This window comes from Ictidomys tridecemlineatus, chromosome 2, assembly GCF_052094955.1.
Source record: "Ictidomys tridecemlineatus isolate mIctTri1 chromosome 2, mIctTri1.hap1, whole genome shotgun sequence".
NCBI classification, from domain to species: domain Eukaryota; kingdom Metazoa; phylum Chordata; class Mammalia; order Rodentia; family Sciuridae; genus Ictidomys; species Ictidomys tridecemlineatus.
This window is the reverse complement of record NC_135478.1, coordinates 202292994-202309426: the sequence shown is the minus strand read 5'-3', so window position 1 is coordinate 202309426 and position 16433 is coordinate 202292994. Positions and strand designations below refer to the sequence as shown.

Below are 16433 nucleotides of genomic sequence, written 5' to 3'. Positions count from 1 at the left end.
ATTCTCTACTATCCCCCCTCCCCTCCCCTCCCCTCCCCTCTTCTCTCTCAACCCCCTCTACTGTAAAACACTTCTTCCACTTGTATTATTCTTTCCTTACCCCTCACTTCCTCTTGTATGTAATTTTGTATAACCCTGAGGATCACCATCCCTTTCCATGCAATTTCCCTTCTCTCTCCCTTTCCCTCCCCCCCTCTCATCCCTATTAATGTTGGTCTTCTTCTCCTGCTTTTAAGTTGTTTTTGTTGGGTATTTTGGTCATAGTAATGCAAAAGTTGACTAAAACAGTGGGCCAACACTTCTTACCACTGTAGGACTGCAGGAACATTCCATGTATATACCCATTTCCTAACCACCCCTCTCTCTCTCAGGCCAGAACCACCTCATTCCTAACCACCTATTTCTTCACCACTTTCCACTGACCTTGAATACAATTTCCTCTGCCTTCCTCACTACAAAACAGGCCTCAAATCCACAGCCTCTGCACTTCTGTCCCTAAACACAGCGGTATCTAATGCCTATCTAATTTCTTTATTATCAGCAGCCAAGAGAAACAAAGAACAACTGAAAACTAAAAATACATTAGCCTTTCTTCACAGTCAGCTTTTATGCTGCTGTGACAAAAAGACCTGACAAGAACAATTAAAGGAGGAAACGTTTATTTGGGGACTCCTGGTTTTGGAGATCTCAGTCGACTCCATTCCCTAGGGCTCCAGGCAGAACTTCATGGTGGAAGAGTGTGGTGAGGGAAGCAGCTCAAGCCGTCCACCAGGAAGCAGAGAGAGGTCTCTACTCAGCAAAATATAAACCCCAAGTCATGTCCCTTTTGATCCAACTCCTCAGCCACACCTTACCTGCCTACAGTTACCACTCAGTTAATCCCTATAAGGGGATTAGTTCACTAATTGGATTAAGGCTATCATAACCCAATCATTTCACTCTCTTGCATTGTCTTACATATGAGTTTTGAGGGACACCTCACATCCAAACCCTAACAGACTCTCCCCTCCATATTACCTTATTTGCTGTAGGTAGGAGTGCCAAATAAAATATAGGACACTCAGTTGATTTCAACAAATAATGTTTCAGTATAATATGTCTCAAATACTGCAAGGGACATAGTTTTATATCAAAGACTTGTTCATTACTTGTCTGAAATTCAGAATTCTAGCTGCAGAAGATGAGGAAAGCACAGAGAAGTCAGCGATGAGGTGATGATAGCAAATCTTAGGTACCTACAGGCCTGCAGTGAGAAACATGAACATCTAGACTCAAACTCCCCTGAATATCTCACTGTAGGAGCAGAGGCTCTGCTGGAGATGGAATACAGCCTCCCAAAACTAGAGATGAGACCAGTTTTGAAGCAAAGGAAATGAGAGAGGAGAGAGAACAGAGAAAATACCAGAGTGTATCACATTTTGTAAAAGTAATTATTGTTTCCTTAATAAAAAGTATGAAATTTTTGTATTTGTAATAAGTACTGGTATTGAACCACCCCATAAAATATATTTTTATTGGAATTTAATCAGAAAGCTTGATAAAGTTTGCTGTGGGCAACCTTACAAAGGCAGCCGACCTCAGTGCCTGACTGTAAGGACATATGTGAGTTGGGAAATATCTACAGGAACAACTTACACAGTTCCTACTCTCTAGTACATATCTTTAACATAAGTGATCTTGAAGAATAATCTTCTGTGGCAGAGACTGGCTCCATTCTTTCTTGACAAATTATTAGCTCCCAGATGCCCTGCAGCTCAGTGGTATCATGTCACTGGTTCTCACCAATGTAATGTAGAGGAGGGGAGATGTACGTCACCTCCAGTGAGGTGGTTAAGAGAATGCATAACTTCATGCTCTCTCTTCACTTTGTCCAAAGGCTGGATTCAAGCTAAATGTTAAGGCTGTAGAGAAGAGCAGAATGATTTATTATTAAAGGTCTGGGTCCATGCCTAGAGTAAAGTTCCAACCTTCTCCCAATAACCTGTATTTTCAACACTGAACTTAACTACAAGATTTTTTTATTTATGCAGAAGGCAGATACCACAATTGCAATTATACACAAGTCAGTATAGCTTGTTACCTGAATGGACTCTATAAATGTACACAAGATTTGAACAAGTTGCAGCAGTACTGTTTTTCATTTAATTAGCATAATGACTTCATTGACAGTTACTTATTACCTGTAGTTCTGTAATTATGAATGTATATTAATAATATTACCAATTTGTTCCTGAATTTCTTTTTCCATGCTTTAATTTTTATATGAATCATAATAGGAAAATGAAGGCAGTCTGTATGGTTTGTCTCACACACACACACACATACACACACGGAATCATCCATGCCAGAAGGGTGAAGAATAAATTATTTATACATGATAGCCTTCAAAATAATCTTACCAAAAAATACAATTCTGTAGGCATTTAGCCTCATTGTCTTTTTTGATAGGGGATTATCTCTCCAAATAAGTAAGTTGTAAAAGTAATCAAATGAATTAATTTACATTGCTGCCTATTTTAAATCCTCATCACCTTCAGGATAAGGTTGGAACACAGCTTATGCCCTTTGTAACCTTGTTACCTCTCAGTCTTCACACATTGAGATCACCCAAAAGTTTATTTAAAGTACATATTTCTGGGCCCCAGTGTTAAGAATCTTGCTCAGTAGATTTGAGATGAGACTCTGGTCTCTGAATTGTAATAAACATCTCCAGTGCCTCTAATGCAGTTGAATTATAGTTTAATAGTTTCATACAAGTGATAAAAAATACCTAATTCTTTAAGGTATTTTAGTTGTTTTTTGTTTTTTCAGTTGTAGAGCCAAGGCCTTGCACATGCTAGGCAAATGCTCTACCACCAAGCTACAACCCTCAGCTCTAGAGAGATTTTATTTTATTTTTTTTATTGGTTGTTCAAAACATTACAAAGCTCATGATATATCATCTTTCATACATTTGACTCAAATGGGTTATGAACTCCCATTTTTACCCCAAATACAAATTGCAGAATCACATCGGTTACACACTCACATTTTTACATAATGGCATATTAGTGACTTTTGTATTCTGCTACCTTTCCTATCCCCTACTATCCCCCCTCCCCTCCCCTCCCATCTTCCCTCTCTACCTCATCTGCTGTTGTTCAATTCTCTCCCTTGTTTCCCCCACCTTTCCCCTCACAACCTCTTATATGTAATTTTGTGTAACATTGAGGGTCTCTGGAGAGATTTTACATGAAAGAATTTTTTTCTTTTTTTATTGATTTTTTAAAAAATAAATGACAGTGGAATGCATTACAATTCTTATTACACATATACAGCACAATTTTTCATATCTCTGGTTATATATAAAGTATGTGGACACCAATTCGTATCTTCATACATGTACTTTGGATAAAAATGATCATCATATTCCACCATCATTGCTAACCCCTTGCTCCCTCGATATCCCTCCCACCCCTCTGCTCTATCTAGAGTTCCTCTATTCCTCCCATGTTCCCCCTCCCTACCCCACTATGAGTCAGATTCCTTATATCAGAGAAAACATTCTGTATTTGGTTTTTTGGGATTGGCTAATTTCACTTAGCATTATCTTCTCCAATGCCATCCATTTACCTACAAATGCCATGATTTTATTCTCATTTTTTGAATAGTAATATTCCGTTGTGTATATATGCCATATTTTTTTATCCATTCATCCACTGAAGGGCACCTAGGTTGGCTCCACAGTTTACTGTGAATTGTGCTGCTATAAACATTGTCCCTGTAGAGCACCTCTGCCATACATGACAGAATTTTAACATGGAAAGGCTACAAAATTCATTTGTTTCTATTATTTTAAATATAAAAGACAAGATACTCATTTTATTCATGCATGAAAGAATAAATAGGTGGTACATTTCTAAAATACCTATGAATTTATTTCCAAAAAAACTACTAAAGTCATTTTCTATTGTAAGTACCAACAACTAGTCTACCTTCAACTGCTGTACTTTGAAAAAATAATATGAATCTGTATACTCAAAAACAAAATATTGGTCAGTTTCTGTAAGATTAAGCTAATTTTAAAAAATAGATAGCAGCAATATAAATGGATAACATTACCCTCTGACTCCTCAGGAATGAACAACCACAGGTTAAATCCAGTGGGGGAATAAAAACAGTCTCTACCTGCCAGACCTCACAGGTTGAATCAAAAGAAAAATTCACTTTTAAAATTAAATTTTAGTCCAGAGGACAATTCCATACATGTGAGCTAACCATGCCTTATTACAACTTCTTGACAACTAGTTTAGTTCCAGAGCTAGTGAAACTTGGAAACAGACGTTAACTTTCATTCCTGACTTTACTTCAATCTACTATGAGATATTTTTATAAATCCATTTCCCTCTCCTTTTTATATTCCCCATCTATCAAATAAGACTAATGTTTGCCAATAACCTTAAGATTCAAAAAAAATTACCATAATCATGTTTCTAACAAAATTTGAGACTCTAGGAAATAAATCACTAGATATATCTGCAAAATGTAATTATCCTGCAAGTTTTCCCCGCTGCAGAATTGGCAGAGTACATATTTCAAATATAAATATTGAAAAGGCTCGTTCTTATCATTAACATTAATAAATATTTATTGAGGTGCCTATTGGGTATTTGGCAATGCACGAGTCAAGAGTCTTACATCAATATTGTAATAGATTCACATTGCAAAGAAATAACCCAAATTAGAGGGTCCAAAATTGGAGACTGGCCACATTCTCCTCGGGGGGAAAAAAGAATTCAAGCACATGAAGACTGACTGGCTACTTGAGAACCGGACATAAACCTCAATGGCTAAGCTGAACCACTTCAGCCAATCCTACCAGCAACACTTTCACATTTCTCCTATAAAGTGATGCAGCCATAATCCCCAGGGGACCTGAATAAGCACCTCCTTGAAGTCTAGGGCTTTCTTCTCTAATGTCTGTGAACCACATCAGCTTCTTCACCACAGCCCTCTAAAAATTGTAGCCCCAAAGCATCTCGGTTTTCGTAAAACCTCAAGCCTCCCCACTGAGTATTCTCTGTTTAGAATTTTAGATTTGGCTTCTTAGATTAAGAATTCTTTTAAACAATTTGTAGAGATTTAGTCAAGACAAGAAATAACATGTTGCCAAGCAATTATGCCAAGAACTCTGTGTCAAAGGCTCAAAACCTCATTCTACCTTTGATTCACCCTGGGACTTGTGAAGGTGACTTCACTTCTCTGGAACTCTTTTCTCTCATCTAGAAAAGGGAAAGATGAATAGTTAAATGCTTTGATCATAAACTTGTTATATGGGGGAAATACATTTGTAAAGGTCTTTGGAAAATACAAAGAGCTATAGAAATGTGAAATAATAGACATTTTGTCTAAGTGAGACTGGAATGGCCACTTCATTTTCATCATCTGTTGAACCACCTTCCTCTTCAGGTTACAAAAGAAAAAAAACCCATATTTCCTCCCTATGGAAGTTTTTTAAAGCAAAATTCTAAATGCCTTTTACATTCATGTTTCAAGTTCTTCTGGAATTGGCTTTCCACGACATTATATACGCAAGATAATAAGGAATTCAGAAGAACCACCTGCTGATGAAAACATCCACAAGCTGGCCCAATATCCAACAAGGATGACTCTAGCCATGGGAAATGGGAGAAATCTGCCTCTTTCCACACAATAAATTGCATCCTTCACGTTTTATCATATATTTAAGGCCCTCAACCTTTAACAAATTCTCACAGAATAGGAATATCTTTCCCAAGGGATTTGAATTTGGGGATTGGTTGACTTCCCTGCCATCTTGGTAAGATTTTCCTTCTCTGATTTACTTCCTAAGAAAAATTCATTTCCTTCTATCTCATAATTTACAAATCACTTCGGTATACTTTAGCACAAGTACAACCAATGTAAATAAGAGAGAATATAGCCATGCATATATATGAATTTGTCTATCTACTTAAGTAATAAATGGATGCTCATAGGACTAGGTGATGAAAGACAATTGTTTTTCCCTGCCCTCAAACTTCATGGTCAACCTATTTGTATTGTGATGGCAAGGAGAAGAGAAAGAGTCAAGCCAAGTTACTTATAACATCTAATTTCATCCATCCTGAAGCAAACTAAAAACATAAAATATAAAAATAAGATAAAATTTTCAGTTCTAAGGAAAAGTATTGCCTTAATTCTTTTTAACCAATCCAGAAGTACCAAACAAAAACTTGTCAGAAATTTTCATAATTTTTCATATGTGAATACTTAGGGAAAAAAAACTAGAAAAAACCTATGGCATGAGACAAAACTTAAAATTCCTAAAGTGTTCACATACATTATTTTATTTAATCTCACAACAATCTTGTAAGTAGGCAAAACTGTTAACTGTATCTCTATTTTTCAAATGGGTAAACAGAAACTCATAAGTCTAAAGACATGCCCTTGCCTGTTTAGTAACAAGTGGTAGAGCTAAAAGTCCAACCCAAGTCTGGGCTTTCTGTACTGCACCATGCTGCCTCAGTTACTTTAGGAAAAATACAAAATAAGATTAGAAAGGCAGGCAGGGGCCAGATCATGGAGAGTCTTAAATGTCAGAGAATGTAAATCATTCTACGGCAGTAATAGTTTTGATATTGTTTCTTTGGAGGGAGAATTTTTTGTTGGTGTTTTAAGTCAGAGCTAATTAGACTAATCCAGCAGAGGTTATATATAATAGATTAAGGAAAAGACAGTATATCCTTTTGGGTTTATAGGGTATTCAGAAACTACATAGTAATTTCAGTAGGGGAAGATTAGCAGAAAATCTTCTATGATAAGGTAGTAAATGTAAAGATGTAAAAGTACTCTAAAGGAAACTCTATGTTTGATGGAGCTTCAAAAAGAATAGACTAAAGACCTCATTGGAAAAGATATAGTTGCAGCACACTGGAAAGTGGAGACATTTGTTGGGTCGTTGGGTTGCCCAAGTCAGACTTGATCTAAAGTTACTGGACAGCAAGACATAAAAATAAAAAGAAGAAATCTCTACTAAGATAACACTCTAGGGAGGAGGAAAGCCAAAGCTGGTAGGTGGGCACACACAGAGAGTTGGAGCACTTCTGCTGGTATGAGGCCTGGAACACAGGGTATCCACAGCAGTACATTACAGTAAACAAACTTCTGGAGAACAGCTAAACCAAGGCTGGAGGGCAGATGCACAGAAGAAATCCAGGCACCACTGTGCCAGCACGAATATCCATGTTTAGAGGATTGTAACAAGGCAACCACTAACCAGGTCCAAGACAGGCATGCAAAGTCATTAAGGAACTGTGCATTCTGGAGCACATCTGAGGCAGAGCACCAGTGAGTGGCCCTGCACACACACACACACACCAATGACAGACTCTACATCAGGAACAAGGAAAAGCAAAATGTAGCATACACGAACTAGGAAGAGAAAACCCTGTCCTCCTGGAATTCTTTCTCTCCATCATCTCTGCAGACAAAGCTTAACATTGTTCTCACTGTGACAGAGAAATACCTAATGAATCGAATCCATAATTCCAGGTATTAAAAAGTATATATGGAGCTGAGAGACAATTGATAAGTGGCGCAGATAGATAGACTTTTCCTTTATTAGAACCATTAGTAAGGGTCCTACAGCCATTTCCAAGGCCTATATCCGAGTTCATGTAACCATGACTTTCAATAGGTTCCTTAAAAATATTATCCTATTACATCTTTCATAATTTTAATGTAAGACTCTAGCTCTTCAAAGGCTTTATAAATCTTCCTTTTGGGAGAGAAGGCAAATAGGAAGAGGAAAGAGTAGAAAGGAAAGGGAGAGAGAGCATCTAGAGAAATGGAGACTTTTGTTCCAGCATACTGTCCTAGACCCTTGAAGATGTCCATGGTTGTATGATCATCTTAAAGCAACTGAGACTTCAGTTTTTAAAAACTTCTCTATACAGCAGTGACTGATCCTTACCTACTTGACAAACCTTTTTTGCTTGAAGAACAGGGATCAAAAACCGTTTCTCATTGATCTCTTCAAGTTTAGTCACACTCATTTAGGGAATGAAAGAGACCAAAGGGAAAGGGGAATTAAGGTATATAGTCCTTATTAAGCAAGCATTGCAAAAAGAATGTTCTTGCTCATAGGTTGGTAAATATGAGGCTATCTAGTATTAAGTTTCTCCACCCAGAATGTTTATAAATGGATCTTTTAGAAGCTCTTTAATGTTTAGCATTCTAAAAGTCTCTAGTGGGGGAGGAAAGTAAATCTGAAATGGGCATAATAAAACAAAATAATACAAAATGTGAGTTCTTCCATCTAGGTAGAAAATGCACTGTCTTTTCCACAAGCTACCAAACCATTAACTTTCTTTTCCTTTTAAAATGATTCATCTTTTACAGTAAGAGCACCTCCCAAAATTTCATAACACAAACTAATCAAGAATTTTAAACATAATCCTATTTTTCAATGAAGCAATTCCTTTTGATTTGGTTGACCACACATTTCTTCTAGTGAATTCTATAATCTCTCTCCTAATTTTCCTCTTACCTCACCCTTAAACATTGGAATTTCTCAGAATTCTGTGGTAGGCCTCTACTCTCTGCACTCTACTCACCCATCTCCTCAATTATCAAATCTGTAGTTTCAATTACCACCTACAGTCCGATGATGCAAATATGTTTCTGCAACCTAGACCTGTCTTCTAAGCAACAGACCAATATCTCCAGCTGAGTGAAGATAAACACAATATGAGTGCCTATCAGGCACCTAAAAACCAATATGTACAAAATTAAAATCCCTGCTTTGACCCCAAGCCTTTTCTCACTACTTCATTCTTTATCTCAGGGAATGGCACCATTATTCATCCAGTTATCAAACTAGAAACCTACAGTCGTTCTTGATTCCTCCTTCTCCTCAATCCCTGCAGGAAATTCTACCTCCTAAACATTTCTGAAATCCACCCATCTCTCTCCATCCATCATGCAAAACCCCTAATGAATGACACTATCGTGTGATGCCCTCTTTAGAAAGATGTGTTTACATGCAACTCTTCTCCACACAGCACAGCCAGAGACATTCCTACAAATCAGAAGTAGCATCATGTAACTCCATGATGAGCTTAAAACCCTTTAGTTATTCATAGGATAAAGTCAAACTTAACATAGAAAGTTCCACCTCTCCATTCCCACTTTTCCTCCATCTTCCTTCCCAAGCACCTCCAATTTTTTTTTTCCTTTCTTGCCTCTGAGACTCTGTATATGCTGCTGACTGTGCAAAATCCTCTTCCCTTCCACCTAGCCTTGTACTCTCGGCCTATTTTTTCTCATGCTAACGTTAAATGGTTCATTCCATGAAAAGCCTCCTCAGACCCCTGATTTATGAAGTGACCCTATATTGTAGAATCAGAGCACACTATTCTTCTTCCAATCTACACATGTATCTCAATTTTTCTTTACTTTTTGAAAAATCAGGTTTTAGATATAATTTACACATAACAGAATTCTCCAATTTAAGTGTATAATTTAATACATTTTGACAAATATATAAGTTGTTTAACAACTAACACAATCAACATGTAGAATATTTCTATCAGTCCAGAAGTTTCTATTGTGCATCTTTCAAATCTAAAATCACCCCACATCTCTGGTTTCAAATTAATCACTGATCTTCTCTCATTATACTCTTGCCTTTTCCAGAACATTATATAAATGGAATCATACAATACATAGATAGTCATTTGTGAGTAGCTTCTTTCATATAATATAATGCTTTTGAAATTTATCCATTGTATTGCATTTAACAATAATTCATTCCTTTTTGTAAAACTGTTGTCTTGCATTCCATTATATAAATATAACCATTTATTTATACATTCATCTATTGTTTCTAAACTGTTTTCAGTTTGGGACTCTGAGCAATGAGCCTGCTATGACTATTTGCTTACAAGTCTTTGTATGGACATGTATTTTCAATTTTCTTGGGTAAAGACCTCTAAGTATATTGCTGAATCATATGGTAAATTTTATATATTAACTATGCTTACCTTTATAAGAAACTGCCAAGTTGTTTTCCAAAGTGGTTGTTTCATTTTGCATTTTAATCAATATATGAGAGTTCTAGTTGCTCTTCCTTCCTTGATTATCCTCAGTATGGTAAGTCATTTTAATTTTAGCTATCCAAGTATTTGTGAAATTATATCATTTCCATAATGCCTAATGATGTTTAACATCTTTTCATATTTATTTGCCATTCATATGTCTTCTTTTTCAGGGGAGGAGAGTGTAACTGGGGATTGAACTCAGGGGCACTCAACCACTAAGCCACATCCCCAGCCCTTTTTTAAATTTTATTTAGGGACAGAGTCTCACTGAGTTGCTTAGCACCTCGCTTTTGCTGAAGCTGGCTTTGAACTTGAGATCCTCCTGCCTCAGCCTCCTGAGCCACTGGGCATTCATCTATCTTTAGTGAAGCATCTGCTCAAAATCTTTTTCCCAAATTTCATATAGGGTTCTCTGACTTTTTAACTTGAGTTGTAAGTTTCTCTATATATTTTGATACAAGTCCCTATTAAATATATTTTAAAATATTTTCTCCAAGTTCAAGGCTTACCTTTTCTTTCCATTTTTTTAAAGAGCAAAAGATTTTATTTTAATGATGTTCAATTTATTCACTTTTTAAATATCACACTTTATTCCAATTGCTTTAGTAATTGCCTTTCTACTACAGAAGCAGCTCAATGAAGAAAGGTCACATGTTTCTCTTGCTTGCTATTTTGTTTCCCATGCCTGACATGTAAGGCACTCAAAAACATAAAAAGATGGAGGCTCAGCTAAGTCTACTGTTCTTGACAAACTAATCACATTATCTACCACACTCAGCCTGTTTGGCCATCATATTTTGTATCATGTGGTTCTATCCTTTTTATCCCCCTCCTTCCTGACTACATATTATTGGCTAGAAAGAAGCAAGGGCATCCAAAACCCAGGCTGACCATATAACTCTATAGAACTCTTGATGAAAACTCTGCTCAAACAGAGGCAAGTTAGACCACTCAGAGCCAAGTTATTGGGTATTTTAATTGTAAAATACAAAGAATAGGCAGATGATAGAGAAATATGAAACTAAACTGATACAGAGAAAATGACCATAAAATCAAGCACAAGCCATTAGGAAAGTGATATTCTAAAGATGAATCTGTGAGGTATGTAAAAGAAACCAAGTGAACTATGGGGATTATCAACCTGACCACAAACCTGAATAATTTGAGAAGGTACTTAAAAACTCAGTCTACTGGGCCCCATCCTATGTTAGTCACCAACTCTACAGCACATGAATTGTTGGGAGAAAACCACATCAAAGACTTTAAGGCTTATAAACTAATGAGGGCATACACAGTTAAAAAATAAAATACATGTTTCTGTGTACAGGGAGAAAAGTCAGGTTACAAGAAGAAAGATACTGTTTATTAAGTCGGATTATCAAAAAGACATCTCTGTTCAGATGACATTTGCAAGGAGAACTGGAAAGTGTGAAGGAACAACCAGGCAGGTCTTCAGGGAATGGGTATCCCAGCAGAGAACAGCAGCTACAAAGTCCGTGTGATGCTTGGTGTGGTAAAAGACTAGCAAGGTGGTTCCTCTGGCTGGAATGGAGTGCAAGACAGGAAGAGTGATAGCAGATGAGGTGAGCAAATGAGTGGCACCTTTAAAAAAAAATCCTTAAATTCATTAAGCATATATTTTAAGTGAGAATTTAAGAGATGGAACTAAGCATATGTATTTTTTAAAGCTCCATGGATGAGTACTACTCAGAGTTAAGAACTACTGAGTAAGAGGATAGTTGGAAGTACAAAAAGGGAGAGGACAAAGCAAGGTCACCAAAGGTTGCTAAGTTTCATTACAGGCAGAGATCTGTTCTAAAGATCTGTGAACTCCTGGTGCTGAGGTCCAAAGAGCCACCTGGGATTTTGTTACAGCTTTGCTGAGACTGCTTTCCCATGAGTCTTAGCTTCTCCCAGATTTCTGTGAGGCCTGCCTGCTTAGTGGAGATTCCTGATTTATTTACCTTCTACCTCATTATTGGAGGTTACTTGAAAGTTTCTGTTCCTTAGAACAAAAATAAATGAATAAAAAATATATTTATTCATAAAAAATAAATAAAGTCATGTCCTAAACTCAGATACCTTCTTTCCATAGATAAAAGGGAGATGAGTAACAACAACATGCCTAGGCTATTCCAGACTTTCTAGTCTATTCCCCTAGACACTGACTAGGGACCAATTACAACTCAGAGCAGTGCCAAATAGAATACTTAAGACAGTACCATCTGCACATGAGCATCCCATCTGAGTAAGTCATTCCTGTTTGGCTACTCTGGTTTGACTGTTGGCCACTAGTCCTGGGGTTTTCAGGGAGTCTGGCCATGTGAGCACTGGCCTTGCCAAGACCCAGTTTAGTCCCCTATCCTGAACATAGTTTCCTCCAAGTTGTTGATTAATTCAACAAATATTTCTTGAGTTCCTAATATGTGCCAAACACAACAATAGTCATAGGGCAATAACGGCCCCTACCTCACGAATCTCTTTAACTAGAAAGACAAAAATAGGGGAAAGAGTAAAGAAAATAATTTTCAATTTTGATAATAAAAAGTCCTTTTAGAAGGACTGAAAGTAGAAAAAGAAAAATGAAAACAATGAAACCAACTCTAGGTGGGTGGGAGGTATGACTGAGGAGATGGTATTTAAGCAGGAAATATAAAGGATGATAAGAGTCCAAGCATGGATTTTTAAAAATAGGAAATTTATAGGCCCTAGGGTAGGAAAAACATGACTTGGTTGAAGAACTGAAAGAGCTCCAAATTGTAAGGAGTTACGATGACACCATTTGACCAAACAATTCAATCTGTGGTGTTCATTTTGTTTAAGAAAAAACAGTTTCCTACAACAAATTTCAGGATACCTGCTCATTTTTTTCCAGAACTTTGTTAATTCAGGGCTGTTCAAATAAGTGAACATTCTATCATAATTGACCATTTAACATTCAACAAAATCAATTCACCCATCTATGATAACAGAGAAAAGGAAGGCCACAGAGACTTTCATGATTTGAATGCCAAAACTCGGTGGCTTTTCCTACATTCTACTAGCCAAAGAAAGTCAAAAGGCAGGCTAGATTCAAGGAATGGGAAAACAGATTCCACCTCAAATGGAAAAAACTTTAAAGCCACACTTACTGACCACAGTGGGTACCAAAAGACCAATAATTGTGCCTTTGATACACAAAATCCACCTCAGCTACCACCTCTGCATACAAACTCCTAACTTGCTCTGCTTCCTCCACTGGAAGCTTCCATTCTGGAGTTATTCTCTACAGCTGGATCTCTCTTCTGAAGATCTGTCCTGCCATCATATACCAACTCTTATTATGGGTCCATTCCCACACAACATTTCCCAATGCCTTTAATGGACCAGCAGGCCTCCTACTACAGTTCAGATGAGTTATAAGAGGCTTATAACCTCAAAGCCCTGTCTCTGCCAAGAGAACAAACCTGAGCTACCTTTGAGGATGAAAGACCAACCTACATTCAGCAGACATAAAAACATGTGAGCAAACCCAGTCAGGGTCAGCAGAACCAACTACCCCACCCATAGCTAGCCATAAATGCATAAGTGAGTCGAGTTAAGAACAGAATAACTACCTCACTGATCCACAGATTCTATGACTACCCCCACTGGTTCACAGACTTCAACTGACCCTGACCTGATTATAAGTAGAAACTATGGAAAAACTGCTATCTTATAGACAAGATATGATGATAGCAGGAGGTGGAAGAAAGCAGAACTACAATTTAATGCTATCATGAGAACTTAGTAGCAGTAATCCCTAGAATGAAGAGTGGCAAGGAGATTAAAAGGACTAATTCATATAATAATTTAAGGTCCTAAGTATTGGCAGGGGAAGATCATAAGAATGATTTTGGATTACTTGATGAAGATGGTAAGGATGTTTGACAACAGTTTGAAAAATTGGAGCTTGGAAAACAGTTGGAAGTAGGTTAGTTTGCCAAGAGATTAGAGGAAGTAAAGAAAGTTTAGTTATTAGTCCTGGGTAATGGACTACATTAGATAATATAAAAAAGAATATATAAAAAGTCAGTTTTTTAAAAAGATGAAATAAACAAAAAATATCAGAACATGATAGTATCATGGAAGACATGAGAGCAGAGAATTTCAAAAGGGAGGTATTAGACATTGTCAGAAATGCAGCAACATGAAAAAGAATAAGAACTGAAAAATCCTTTCTTGGGGCCAGTGAATAAAAATGAACAAACATTTTAAGACTGACTTATAGAAGTACATAGAAATAAGGTATTTAATTTACAATTTTGAAATATTTAAAGTTTTCTTAATGCCATGTAGGACGAATATCTACAGAACAAAGTGCATGGGAAACAAAGTGACCAGGAATTTAGCAAGCTTGTGTGAGGACCTTAAGGAAAAAAAAGGAGTTTATCAGAAAAATATAACCACTGTTTTTCCCAACTCCCTGCTATTGCTTGTAAAAACCACTCCTTGAAGTTTAAAAACATTTTGAATGTGCTTAATTCTGTGGATTTGGAAACAGTGCCCTAGAGAGGGCTCAGTTTAAATGAAGAAGATCCAAAAGAAAAAAAAAATCAGATTGCATAAGAAGTCAAGCATAATCTTTCTTTTTGATGGCACTCACCGGGCGTCCTCTGAATTTACAATCAGGAGCTTCTAATTGATAAAGCTTTGATAGCACAAAAGGTCATCAAGGATTACTCAGTCCTGTTGTGCAACATACTGTGCTCTTCACAAACATTAGCAATTAACTGCAATAAATAATAGCATGAGTCACCTTTCAAACACAGGACAGCATACTGAAGCCCCTTACCTGCAGTAAACAGCACTTGGAACTGGCCTTTGTTGTAAACACTGATTTTCAGTTGCTCTCCATACCATAGTTAAATTCACCTCTGAAGCTTATGTGATATTTTTCCCATTTAACATACATACCATAAATTGGGATCTAATTATATCTCCCACAGGATAAGAAAACCACATTTTAAAAAATATCTCTGCATCATAAGCAATATATTTATATGATCCTGCCATTTTTGTAAATTTCTTTAAATGATTCTTCCTTTTAACCAAGACCTTTTATTGTTCTAATGATTTATTATTTTAATTCAATCCAACTGGCAAGAAGGAATTAGTTGCCATTCTGTTGTAACATGTCTCGTTCCCATTCCAATTCTGTTCGCAATAAATGTGTTACAGTTCTTCCATTGGCAGTCAAGGAAACTTCATACAAAAGCAGCATTTACTTGCAGTTACAACAGAGCCAAGCAATACATATGCTATTTGACAGTTTGGAATATCTGTTTTCCAGCATTCATCTTGAGCTGTTATTGGAACCATTAAAATTATTTTTTTACAGTTTTTAAAGGCCTAAGACATATTAATTTATCCTGATGGATGGTATAATGTGTTCATGTAGAAGAAAAACAAGTGTTACATAAAACATGACCAAACTGTCAACCACCTCCTCTTTACCTTTCATTTATTCTCCATTGAAAATGGCAACCAGTAAAAAAAATCACCCCCATTTTTATTTACTCTTTATTTTTTACACCCTTTATCACATTCCAGTGCCATTTTTTATTCAAAATAAGACTGAAACTTTTGCTTTCACACAAAAGTAAACACAGATGGTATGATAATAGAAGACTTTATACATACGGCCTCATTTAAAGTAGGCCCAGTTAGTGCCTTATTTCATTAAATATGGTCTGTCTTATATCAGTCAGGCTCTCCTTCAGAAGATAATCTTTATCAGAATGTGTGGCTTGTCTTGTCTGTCACTATAAAAGACTGCCTTCTTTGTACAGGGGCAAATATTAAAACTAAAGAGCAGGATGGGCCTCTTTAACCCAACCAGGCCAATCCAACTTATAAACAGATTGCATTCAAAGGTTTTTTTGTCAATCTATTGTGAGATTTTAAAAGCATTTTACCATAGAAACAATGTTAGACATATCGGTTAGATTTTTAGGAAAGGCCATAAAAGCCTAATTAACCCACCACATAGTTGTGCTGATAGTTTAATAGGACCAAAATATACTTGTGCTAATAATATTATATAACAATACCCAATAATGTTTCTATGAGAAAATTCATTAAAAATACCAATCAGCAATATCTTCCTCACTTTCTCTTCCAAATCACCCAAGCTGGTGACAAGGCATGGTCACCAGCCTGTGGTACTATTGGGAGGTGGTGGAACATTTGGGCCGTCAGGCTTAGTGGATCAAAGTTAGGTCACCAGGGAATGTGCCCTTGAGGGGGTTTGGAGATGGTAGTCTCTTCTCTCCCATTGCTTCCCTGCTGCCATGAGGTGAACAGGCTTCCTCT

At 36.8% G+C, this 16433-nt stretch overlaps 1 long non-coding RNA gene across 1 annotated transcript; it reads right to left on the bottom strand.

The window, feature by feature from the left end:
- Window positions 1-1492: 1492 nt before the first annotated feature.
- LOC144375445 (uncharacterized) lies at window positions 1493-14219 on the bottom strand. The gene is made up of 2 exons (XR_013435307.1): window positions 5201-14219; window positions 1493-1901 (listed from the first exon to the last, which is right to left on the bottom strand). It is a non-coding gene; the product is annotated as an uncharacterized LOC144375445 (long non-coding RNA).
- Window positions 14220-16433: the final 2214 nt, after the last annotated feature.